The sequence below is a fragment of the Pseudophryne corroboree genome, chromosome 5, assembly GCF_028390025.1.
Source record: "Pseudophryne corroboree isolate aPseCor3 chromosome 5, aPseCor3.hap2, whole genome shotgun sequence".
NCBI lineage: Eukaryota > Metazoa > Chordata > Amphibia > Anura > Myobatrachidae > Pseudophryne > Pseudophryne corroboree.
The window spans coordinates 524,736,459-524,748,680 of record NC_086448.1 but is presented as its reverse complement, the minus strand read 5'-3'; the positions used below and the strand labels follow the sequence as shown (position 1 = coordinate 524,748,680).

The 12,222-nt window shown below is 41.0% G+C and overlaps 1 pseudogene; it reads left to right on the top strand.

Annotated features, from left to right (window-relative positions):
- Nucleotides 1–430: 430 nt before the first annotated feature.
- Nucleotides 431–549, top strand: LOC134930538 (5S ribosomal RNA; annotated as a pseudogene).
- The last annotated feature ends 11,673 nt before the right edge of the window (nt 550–12,222 follow it).

Below are 12,222 nucleotides of genomic sequence, written 5' to 3'. Positions count from 1 at the left end.
ACTTTCCTCACTGTATAAGCCCTCAATTTTCAGTTCTAACTTTTGAGAACTGTGTGACATTATCAAAGCCATAATACCTATCAGAGATCAGGAATGGTACGAACGGATGTATACAAAACCAATGTCACATCCATTGTTATACTCAACTATTAAAGGGACCTATAGGCACCACACATTTACGTGGACCTACTATCTACCTCTAATGTTTTTCTTTTTCATTCTTTTCTCCCTTCCGTAAACTCTCATCCACGATTCTGGGGAGCGTGTCCCCTCAGGAGATACATCTCTTCAGTCTAACGGGGACAGCAGATTCACGCCTACTATAACCAAAACTATTCCTCTTCCCCATTTATCCCATCATTCTTTTCCCAAGGAGGAAATAATCCCTCCCCTTTTCGGTGCACTCTCATTAGTGGTACAGGGTAAGTCCTCCTATGACCATACCCCTACGCTTATGCCCAATCTCGTCCGATCTTGGAAGCTAAACGGAGGTGGGCTGGGTCAGTACCTAGACGGGCGACTACTAGGGAATACCCAGTGAAGTAGGAAGACCGCATTCCCTGTGGAACAACACTAACAGCAGGATCACCACTAATACTTGTTCCTACCACCCTTTGGATTGAGATCCCATCCCTGTTTTACCCTTTGTATCTAATCTAAGACAGTGGTAAATTACAGGGTCGGATTTCAGTTTGTGGGTTCTCCCTCTCACGAAATCAGCCCAATTCAGGGCTGTACTAATACAAACACAGTTTGTACAGATCTTTGGCAGACGGAAGCAGCATGGCATGTAGCTAGCTTCCTATATGCATTTATCTAAGCATAATCAAGATCTGAACATTCAATTTTTTTCGGAATAGATCTTTTTCTCTGTTAGTATGCTAATGTATAATTATGTCCAACTTTATTGTTTTGTTTTGTTTTTGCTGAGTTCCTATTTATTTTAGGAGTAGAAATAAAAGACTATATCATATTTTAGGCACATCACTTATCAGTAGTTACCAAGATACAATAAGAGTGCGCCCAAACAAGAGTCATACTTTTTCTTTTTTCTTTGTATTTTCATTCTCTTTGACTCTGGGCGCACCGCCATAGGGACAGATCGGAATATTTGACTCCTAGTTACATTGTCCATTTCTGGTCCAAGTATTATTATTTATCATATTTGAATCCGGCCGGTGCAGGATCTACCTTTTCTTCAAACAATTGTCTGTATGCTGAGCCATGCTCAGCTACTGCTCCTTTGCACGACCGCGTTATTCTATTTGGCAGACAGCTGAAGCTGCCCAAGAATTTTCCTTTTCCTTCTTTGCTCCTTTTTTTCTCTCCACTAACCCTTTCACATGAACCGGCTTTAATCAGATAGTGGCCTCTATTATAGACTGCGGCTTTTGAATTAAGAATAGCAACCCTCATAATCAATCTCAATAACCCCATTGGTTTGTACTTGTGGCAATTGTGACATCAGCACCACATGATGTCCTCTTTCTCTCTGAGAAATGAGCTGTGTAAACGAAGGAATATAGGACAATTCGAAGACCTCTTCTCTGAAACCGTGGATACAGAGAAAACATCAATAGATTGGAGAACTTCTTTCTCCAAATTACAAAAGACTCTCCAGAAACGAATTCGCTTAACCTGGGACATCACCACTCTAGACAATTATATTAAACATAAAATTGTACCAAGGGGTCTGAGACCCAAAATTTTCCCCTCCTTTCCTCTCGCCACAGAGAATTTAAAGATGAATGGGAATCAACTCTATTAAAATGCTCCAATAATCTATTACACATCTTGATAATACACGACACCCTGGTGTTGGATCAGGTTGAAAAGGAAATAGAGGAGCTAGGTAAAGATCTAGAGAAATGGGAAAAAGATACATCATTCCAGACAACCTTTGAAAAATATAAGAAGGACCTCGAAATTTACGAAAAAACCATAATTGACATGAAACATAATAAGTTGCAACGAGATAAACGAGACTTTTCCAATGAGACATTTTCAAGTGGAACCCACAACCTCCCAGAAATAGAGTGAGAAGACAGCAAGAAGCATACACCTTTTCCGAATTTGAGTCGTCCAACAGTGAGGATTCTCTCAGTGAAGCACACGATACCGCACACTTTGCCTCTAATTCCAACAGAGAGGACTCTCCTCATTTTTTAGAGGGGACAAAAACCAAGAGGAAGATACAGACCACAAGAAAGACGAGACGAGGGGGGAAGAAGAGACATGGGACGAGATCCCAAATGGGACACACCACGGACATCAAGGTATCCGGAACGACAGAGGCGGAAAATACGATAGATCCGACTATTTCCCACCGTTTAACAATAATCAACCTATCTCACAGAATTCTTACCCCAGTACAATCAGATGTCCTTAGTAAGGGTCTTTCCTTTTCCCCCACTAAATCTTTTAATAGATTTTTATGGGAAAAGGATTTAAGACTTTTTGGACGAAAACTTTTGCTTAAAAAATTCTTTGCAAAAAGAAATCAATCCATGGACGACAATCCAGAAATTACTCTAACAGAGGAAGATAGCAACACACTGGATATCCTGGAAGAACTATACTCTGAATCTAATATTGACATCACACCAAATCGACATCCAATGTGCAAAGGGAAATCCAGTTTCTTTCCCTCAGATGACAACAGCCCTGAAGTGCGAGTATTTCTAAATATGGTTGCCAAGGAATTCGATATCATCCACATTAAGAACCACAGAAAGCAACACATATTCCCTGACAACCTTAAAAAGGAGGAGAGACAAGCATTAAGGGAGATACAAACGTGGAAAGATGTAGTGATAAACCCGTCTGATAAGGGCAGGAATAACGTTCTTTGGCCGACAGAGATGTATGTTATTGAGGCACTTCGTCAATTGAACCAGACTACCTGCTACAAGAAACTCCCCTATAATCCGATTCCTCAATTTTTGAGAGAATATTCTCAGCTGATCGACGAAGCATTATCATCTGGTACAATAACGAAACAAGAACACAAATATCTCTCAGTAACCAACCCTAGGACTCCCACCTTCTATCTCCTTCCCAAAGTTCACAAGAACATTCAAAGACCCCCTGGAAGACCAATTATGTCTGGGAATGGAGGGATGTTGGAACAGCCAAGCCGTTTTTTTGACTTACATCTTCGAGCATATGTATTACAGCTTCCATGTTACTTACAAGATACATCGGACCTGCTCCGAAAGATACAGGACATCAATTTTGAGGAGCACTTCTTATTGGCCACATTAGATGTGGAAGCGCTATATACTAGCATCGACCATCAGACAGGCCTTGAGGCAGTCGAATACATTCTACATTCCAGCAACAATGATGATTTCAACTCCTTATTATTTAACTTGATGAAATTCATATTAGAGAAGAACCATTTCACTTTTCAGGACCGCGTCTATTTACAAATTAGGGGTACCGCGATGGGTGCAGCCTGCGCACCCACCTACGCCAACTTATTTCTGGGGAGATGGGAACAAGCTCATGTTTTCAATGAACACAACGACAGGTTCACAGAACATGTATTATTATGGCTCAGATATATAGATGATATCTTTATTATCTGGGATGGAACAGAGGAACTCTTGTTGTCATTTATTTGTCACCTTAATAACAACAGTTTGAACATAAATCTAACACATACAATCAGTAAAGACAAGGTTGCTTTTCTTGACTTACAGATTTACAAGTCATCTGATGGCACACTTGCCACGGAACTCTACCGGAAAGAGACCGCCACAAACAGCATCCTCCTCCAGAGTAGTGCACATTTTCCCCCTACTATAGAGAATATCCCTAAAGGGGAATTTTTGAGATTGAGGCTGAATTGTTCGGAGGTAGGTACCTACAAGATGCAAAGTCATGATTTGATCAATCGCCTTTCAGAGAGGGGGTATAGCAAACGCTCTCTCAAGAGGGCTCGCAAAGAAGCATTGTATACTGGTAGAGACACTTTGATCTCTCAACATCAGCCTAAGGCCAAGACGGATGAGACCAAAATTAGGTTCATTGGAACCTTCTGTCCTGAATGGAAACTCTTAAAACAGGCAATTGAAAAGCACTTACCTATTCTGCAATCAGATGCTGATCTATCACCTTACACAGACTCTAAAATCAACATGAGTTGGCGCAGGTCCATGAACATCAAGGACCATCTAGTGAGAAGTCACTTTGTTAAAAATACACCAACTCAAAGGCAGATAACAGACTTCATGACAAGTAGAACATCAGAACACAGTGGAGTGATGGGTACCTTTCCTTGCGGAAAATGCAAAGCATGCCCTCATATTTTGAAAACCAATTCAGTGGTGGACAGATACGGTGACACTATATTGATCAAGCAATTTTTTAATTGCGACACACAAGCACTTATTTATTGCATAACGTGCAGTTGTAATATGAGATACATAGGAATGACAACTTGAAAACTCAAAGTAAGAACCTTGGAACATCTGGGTACCTGCCGCAATGCCGTTATGGACCTAGCTCGCTTGAAGAAAATCACCACGGTGGCGAGGCACTTCAATACCTGTCACAAAAATTGCCCGAAGGACCTTAAAGTCTTTGGTTTGGAGCAAATCCATTTAGGAATCAGAGGTGGTGACATCACTAAAGAACTACTAAAAAAAGAAAGCGAGTGGATCTTTAGGTTGGGAGGCCTCAGACCCAATAGCCTCAATGAAAATATCAACTTCAGTGTTTTTCTATAAAAAAAACTTTTTAAGCGCTAAAAAATATTTAAATAAGCATATCTTCATTCACTTTTTGATATTATTTTGACACTATTATGTGTATCATGTGTATTATGTGTATTATGTATTTCCCTTTCTCTTCCCCCTTTTCCTTTCCTTTTTTCCCACATGTATTCATTTTTTGTATCCCTTTCAATACATATTACACTTATTATTATTATTATCAATATTATTATCATTTGAGGCATTCTATTCATTCTCTCTTTGTTATTCCTAATTCATTTCACTCTTCACTTTTTCACTACAATGCATAATCATTTATATATACTTTTATCACGCCCACCCAGTTCATCATTCAATCAATTCCAATGATCAAATTCAGCACCTTTCCATACCCTTCTTTCCTATACACGTTTACACTTTTTGCACACATGTCCCAAATTAATTAACTCACAATCCTTATTGTAATTTAACAACACCTATTAATACACATGATAAGCAACCATCCATTGTTTTAATTCACCTCAGCAATCCTCCTTGTTCATTTTCCTAAACACCTCCCACCTCATTTTAGCACCCCACATTATAAATCCATGCTCTCACTTTGTGCACTTCACAGCCATACACAACCATCTTCCTATCAGGATAGTCCATGCCCCATGATATCAATACACACCTTTTCCAATTTCATTTCCTGTGCTGTCTTTATCAGCAGTCTGATTCACTTATATATACTAAACCTTTTTTCCGTAATTTTCTTCATTACCATTCTGTTCTCCTTTTTTTCTTTATCTTTTTATCTCATCAACTCATTTTTTTTTTGCTCGTTTATAAATATAACTAATATTAACCACCATTAAGGGGTTCTATATTAATGTACATAATTCCGTCTTCTTCCCCTGTCCTCCGTCTTCCCTTTCCCCTCTCCCATATAGTATACCATTTTCAATCTAATCCAGGTCCTTACATTCTGATTGATCGAGGGTATTAATTTCTGAATACACGCTGGTGCATCTAATTTACGGCCACTATATGATATGGCAGAGGGGCGGAGAAAGGAAATCTGACTGCCGGCCCCCTAACTGACGTCATTATTGCATTGAGTAGTACGTCAGGTACTGCCCACCGCATCATGGCAACAGAGTAACATCATCTATGGGCGGAAGTTCATAGTACGACTTCCGCCCACACAACTCACAGCGTGACGCCGCATACCGAGGTCCGCCTGCATGCGGCAACATGTGTCATGGGCGGAAGTACTGAGTATATTTTCCGCCCATATAGCTACCACCACAGCCTATCCATTATCATTAAGTAAGTCCGCCCAGCATGACACGGCCAACGTAGGCTAGGGAGGGGCCTTAGACTGCACACCTATAGCTGCCAGTAATGTGAGGTGCTACCTACTGAGACTTGTAGTTCTACAGAAGAAAAAAGGGGGGTGTTGTAGGTGCACTGTCTCTAGCATTACTGATATCATATAGCTTAGCATATAATAAATAGTGGAGTTTAGTTATGAATTGATCAATGCATGAAGCTGCAGCCCCGCGGCAAGGGACTCCACTCTGCTACAGTATCTAACACTATAGGGGTTCAAACCTAAGGCACGGGACCCCCCAAAAAACCACAGCCAAGCAACCCCAGGGCATCGCAGGGAATAATTATGTGTAGTGAGAAGGATTAAGGGATAGGTGAGAAAAAAAGGGTGTTATGGGGTGAATTAATATAAGTGAAAAAATGTGAAACATGTATAATAAACAAACGGTGAAAGTGCCAAATTAAATGTAATGCTGCGATGCCCTGTTGTCGTCCAGCCACGGCAGTCCAGGAGGCCCCGTACCCCAGGACCCACCCCATTTCTGACCTATTGTTCTGAATAATTGGACTTACCTAGAATTGTGCCATATTCACAAGTGCAGTCATGCTAGGTACCCTAGTTAAAATAAACGAGGGTCAGGTGCGGGGGGGTGCAAGTCTAAGAATGAAGGTGTCTCGGGGCTGCAGCTTCATGCATTGATCAATTCATAACTAAACTCCACTATTTATTATATGCTAAGCTATATGATATCAGTAATGCTAGAGACAGTGCACCTACAACACCCCCCTTTTTTCTACGGCCAACGTAGGCACAGGACCCGGCCACTCACTTATCCAGACCCCGCCCCCAGCAACAACCATTGGCTGCTAATAATTGGAGGGGGGCTTTAAGCATCCAGGAACTCAGCATACAGCAGCTGCTCTGCTCTGAATGGAAGTGAACAAGCCTGTGACCCGGTGAAACGCGTTTTCCCTGTGGGCACCTTGCCTACCTGAAGACCTTATGGGTGATACATAATATTTACTTGCTTCATATAACCTTGTTGTGATGCTCCAGCTAAAACACTCAGTGTTGCAGTGTAATTTTTGGCTACTGTTATTGCTGGCGCTCCTAGGAGCATTATATATTTACATTTATCACTCATTGAATCAATAGGGACTGGTGGAGTGTGGTCCCGCATTGAAGTCTGCTTTAGGTATCTCAAACTGTGTTTTTCCTATTTTGTAGATTTTTTCTGGGGGCATTACGTTTGTCTGACAATTGCATGTGTGTCATTTGATACTTAAATTGGCACACTTGACTAGGTTGTTTATGCTCCAGTAAATTATTTGTCTTCTCAAAAAGAATTATTGTTATAATCACTACTGGCGCTCCTAGTTAAAGTGCATTGCACAATCTGACAATTACTCACTGAATGCAAGAAGGACAGGTGGTGAGTGGTCCTGCATTTGTTTTACTGTAGGTACCCTAAACTATGCTTATACTATTCCAGCAGGTCAACAAGTATCATATTCTTTCTGTGATACGTTCCTCACTGTATAAACCCCCAATTTTCAGTTCTAACTTTTGAGAACTGTGTGACATTATTAAAGCCATAATACCTATCAGAGATCAGGAATGGTACGAACGGATGTATACAAAACCAATGTCACATCCATTGTTATACCCAACTATTAAAGGGACCTACAGTATAGGGACCACACATTTACGTGGATCTACTATCTACCTCTAATGTTTTTCTTTTTCATTCTTTTCTTCCTTCCACGATTCTGGGGAGCGTGTCCCCTCAGGAGATACGTCTCTTCAGTCTAACGGGGACAGCAGATTCACGCCTACTATAACCGAAACTATTCCTCTTCCCCATTTATCCCATCATTCTTTTCCCAAGGAGGAAATAATCCCTCCCCTTTTCGGTGCACTCTCATTAGTGGTACAGGGTAAGTCCTCCTACGACCATACCCCTACACTTATGCCCAATCTCGTCCGATCTTGGAAGCTAAACGGAGGTGGGCTGGGTCAGTACCTAGACGGGCGACTACTAGGGAATACCCAGTGAAGTAGGAAGACCGCATTCCCTGTGGAACAACACTAACAGCAGGATCACCACTAATACTTGTTCCTACCACCCTTTGGATTGAGATCCCATCCCTGTCTTTCCCTTTGTATCTAATCTAAAACAGTGGTAAATTGCAGGGTCAGATTTCAGTTTGTGGGTTCTCCCTCTCACGAAAACAGCCCAATTCAGGGCTGTAATAATACAAACACAGTTTGTACAGATCTTTGGCAGACGGAAGCAGCATGGCATGTAGCTATCTTCCTATATGCATTCATCTAAGCAAAATCAAGATCTGAACATTCCATTTTTTTCGGAATAGATCTTTTTCTCTGTTAGTATGCTAATGTATAATTATGTCCAACTTTATTGTTTTGTTTTGTTTTTGCTGAGTTCCCATTGATTTTAGGAGTAGAAATAAAAGACTATATCATATTTTAGGCACATCACTTATCAGTAGTTACCAAGATACAATAAGAGTGCGCCCAAACAAGAGTCATACTTTTTCTTTTTTCTTTGAACTCTCCAAACAAGTCAGGTACAAATTTGTTGATAAATACAAGTCAAGGGGGTAAATTTACTAAGATGGGAGTTCTATTTAACATGGGATGTTGCACATAGCAACCAATCAGATTCCAGGTATTATCTTCTAGAAGGTGCTAGATAAATGAGAAGTAGAACCTGATTTGTTGCTATGTCAACATGCCATCTTTAATAGAACTCCCATCTTAGTTAATTTACTCCAGGGTTGGGTTATAAAACAATATACAAATCTTTGCTGTTCCCCCGAATCACTATCAAATCCATCATCTTCAAATGGAAAGAACATGGTATCACAACAAACCTGCCAAGAGAGGGCCGGCCACCAAAACTCACAGACCGGGCAAGGAGGGCATTAATCAGAGAGGCAGCACAGAGACCAAAGGTAACCCTGAAGGAGCTGCAGAATCCCACAGCATAGACTGGTGTATCTGCGCATGTGACTACAATAAGCCGTACACTCCATAGAGCTGGGCTTTATGGAAAAGTGGCCAGAAAAAAGCCATTACTTAGTGTTAAAAATAATAAGGCACATTTTGAGTTTGCCAAAAGGAATGTGGACGACTCCCCAAATGTATGGAGGAAGGTGCTCTGGTCAGATGAGACTAAAATTTAACTTTTTGGACACCAAGGAAAACACTATGTCTGGTGCAAACCCAACACATCCCATCACCCCAAGAACACCATCCCCACAATGATACATGGTGGTGGCAGCATCATGGTGTGGCAATGTTTTTCAGCAGCAGGAACTGGGAAACTATTTGAGTCGAGGGAAAGATGGATGGTGCTAAATACAGGGATATTCTTGAGCAAAACCTGTTTCAGTCTGCCTGTGATTTGAGACTGGGATGGAGGTTCACCTTCCAGCAAGACAATGACTCGAAGCATACTGCTAAAGCAACACTCAAGTGGTTTAAGGGGAAACATTTAAATGTGTTAGAATGGCCTAGTCAAAGCCCAGATGTACAAAGTACTGACTTTAGGGGGGGAATAGTTATGCACGCTGTTTTCTGTTATTTTGTCCTATTTGTTGTTTGCTTCACAATAAAAAAAAAAACATCTTCAAAGATGTAGCCATGTTCAGTGAAAGAAATGATGCAAACCTTCAAACAATCCATTTTAATTCCAGGTTGTGAGGCAACAAAATATGAAAAATGCAAAGGGGTGAAAACTTTAGCAAGGCACTGTATTTTGTAGTGCACAAAGGGGGACATTTTGAGTTGATCGCTAGCTGAAAATGTTCGCTGCGCAGCGTTGTTGCAAAAAAAGGCACTTCTGCGCATGCGTATGTGGCTCAATGCGCACGCACGACGTACTTTCACAATGGCCGATGTAGTTTCACACAAGGTCTAGCGAAGCTTTTCAGTCGCACTGCTGGCCGCAGAGTGATTGTCAGGAAGTGGGCATGACAGGAAAAATGCAGGCGCGGCTGGGCGAACGCAGGGCGTGTTCGTGACGTCAAAACAGGAACTGACCAGTCTGAAGTGATCGCAAGTGCTGAGTAGGTCTGAAGCTACTGTGAAACTGCACAAAATTATTTTGTAGCCGCTGTGCGATCCTTTCGTTCGCACTTCTGCTAAGCTAAAATTCACTCCCAGCATTTGCACGGCTGCTAAAAACAGCTAGCGAATGATCAACTCAGAATGACCCCCAAACTTGTCACACTGGTAATGCTGTGTAACCCTAACTGTTACGCTGGTACAGAGCATTAATCCTTGGTGCAACTGCACATTGCAGTTGCAGGTCAGAGCTTCATATAAGGCAGCATTTACTCTTGGTGCACAGCACACTAGTGTTTTAAACTCTTTTTGTCACTGCCTGCAGTGCAGCCCAGAGCTAAGCTAATATATTTTTTGTACAACTGGTGTGCGGTGTAGGTACCATGCCCTACTGCATACATGTATTTAAATATAAGCACTGAGACTCCACAAGTCTTACTCCTCTGCGTTCATATAAATAAAAGCACTGTAAGTACGCAGTGTGAGTGGTCATTTTTGAAAAAGTTCAAGTAAATAAATAATATAGTCAGATTTTTTTGTACAACTTATGTGTGCTGTACCCCACTGCGTTCATGCGTTCAGGTCTTACTCCTCTGTGTTCATATAAATAAAAGCACTGTGAGTCTGCAATGTGAGTGGTCATTTTCCAAATATTAAGTTCAAGTAAATAAACAATACCAAGGAGGAGAGGAAATGAGCAATTCCACTAAGTATGTAGATCAAGTTCTTTATTCACTTCACCAGGAGCCAAAGATTGTCAACATCTTAAAATCAGATTACTACATTTATGTGACTGTGCTTGATCCTAGGTTTAAGCTCCTGGTGAGCAAGTTGTCAGCTGAAGTGGTACATGACACAATGACATCTCCTCCTTCAGTTTCTCCCGTGACTGCTGTTGCCAGGAATACACTGAGCTTTCCCAACAGACCAAGTGGTGATGCAGATGAGTCAGCACATTATTTATTTCCCAAAATTTGTGACATTTCTACTGGAACTCCATCTGATACGGTCAACATTTTAAGAATGATGGAGGATTATTTAAATGACAGCATGCAAATAGGCAGTACTTTGACTACTGGAAGAAAAAAAAGGCAATTAGGAGGCACTTGAACAAACTCACTTTGCATTACTTAAGCTTCCACTCTCCAGTGTGTACTCAGAGTTTTTAGCACAGTCGGGAACCTTGTCAGCGATAGACGTAGGAGGCTACTTCTTCAAAATATGGAAAAGATGATGTTCATCAAAATAAACTGGAAATTCCAAGAGGAAGACCTTTACCAGCCATTACATCAAAGTACAGAGACTTCTGTAATGGTGGATTCCAGTAGGGATGAATTATTTTTGTATGACGATGATGTAAATACTGATGACTATGAGGATAATAATGACGATGACATCTTGCCATGGTAGAGATCAGTAATATCACTGTTAGCTTAGCTGCCTTAAGCCCATTGGTAGATTGTTTTGTGAAGGCCCAAACAAATGAAACACTTCAGCCACAAAACTGGTAGTCCCTGTCGCTGAAGTGCTTGGTTTGTTAAACTGTAATGTTCTTTTTACTATCCAACATGAGGGTGGGTTGAAGGGCCCAAAAAAAATTCCACCTTGCACCACTTCTCTTTTCATCACTGCTGTGTTGCAATGTGTCATAGATGTGCTATAAACTTCTGTGTGTTTGTGCCCCTGCTCTGTCAATTAGTTACCAGCCAGCTTGCTGCAACCTCTGGTCTAAACTGTATGAAAACAATATTGTGAGCTGTGAGGTGGTCAAAACTGACAGGAAACGAATGTTATTGAGGTTATCAATACTGTAGGAACAAAAAATGCACAAATTACAGTATGCAAATTTAGCCATTTTGATCCATTTTTGGGACAAAATACACATCCAAAACCAAAACAAAAGGGTTGGCACACATCTTTACGATATGCCTCTTTACATCCCCATCAGCCATCCTCACATGTTTATCAGACCTCCTCCACATTCCCACCATTCTTCTCCAAATGACCATCAGACGTCCTCTACCTGTCCATCAAACCCCAATATGCCTCTTACATAATATAATTTGTGACATCTCTACTATTTTACAGCTGAAGCAT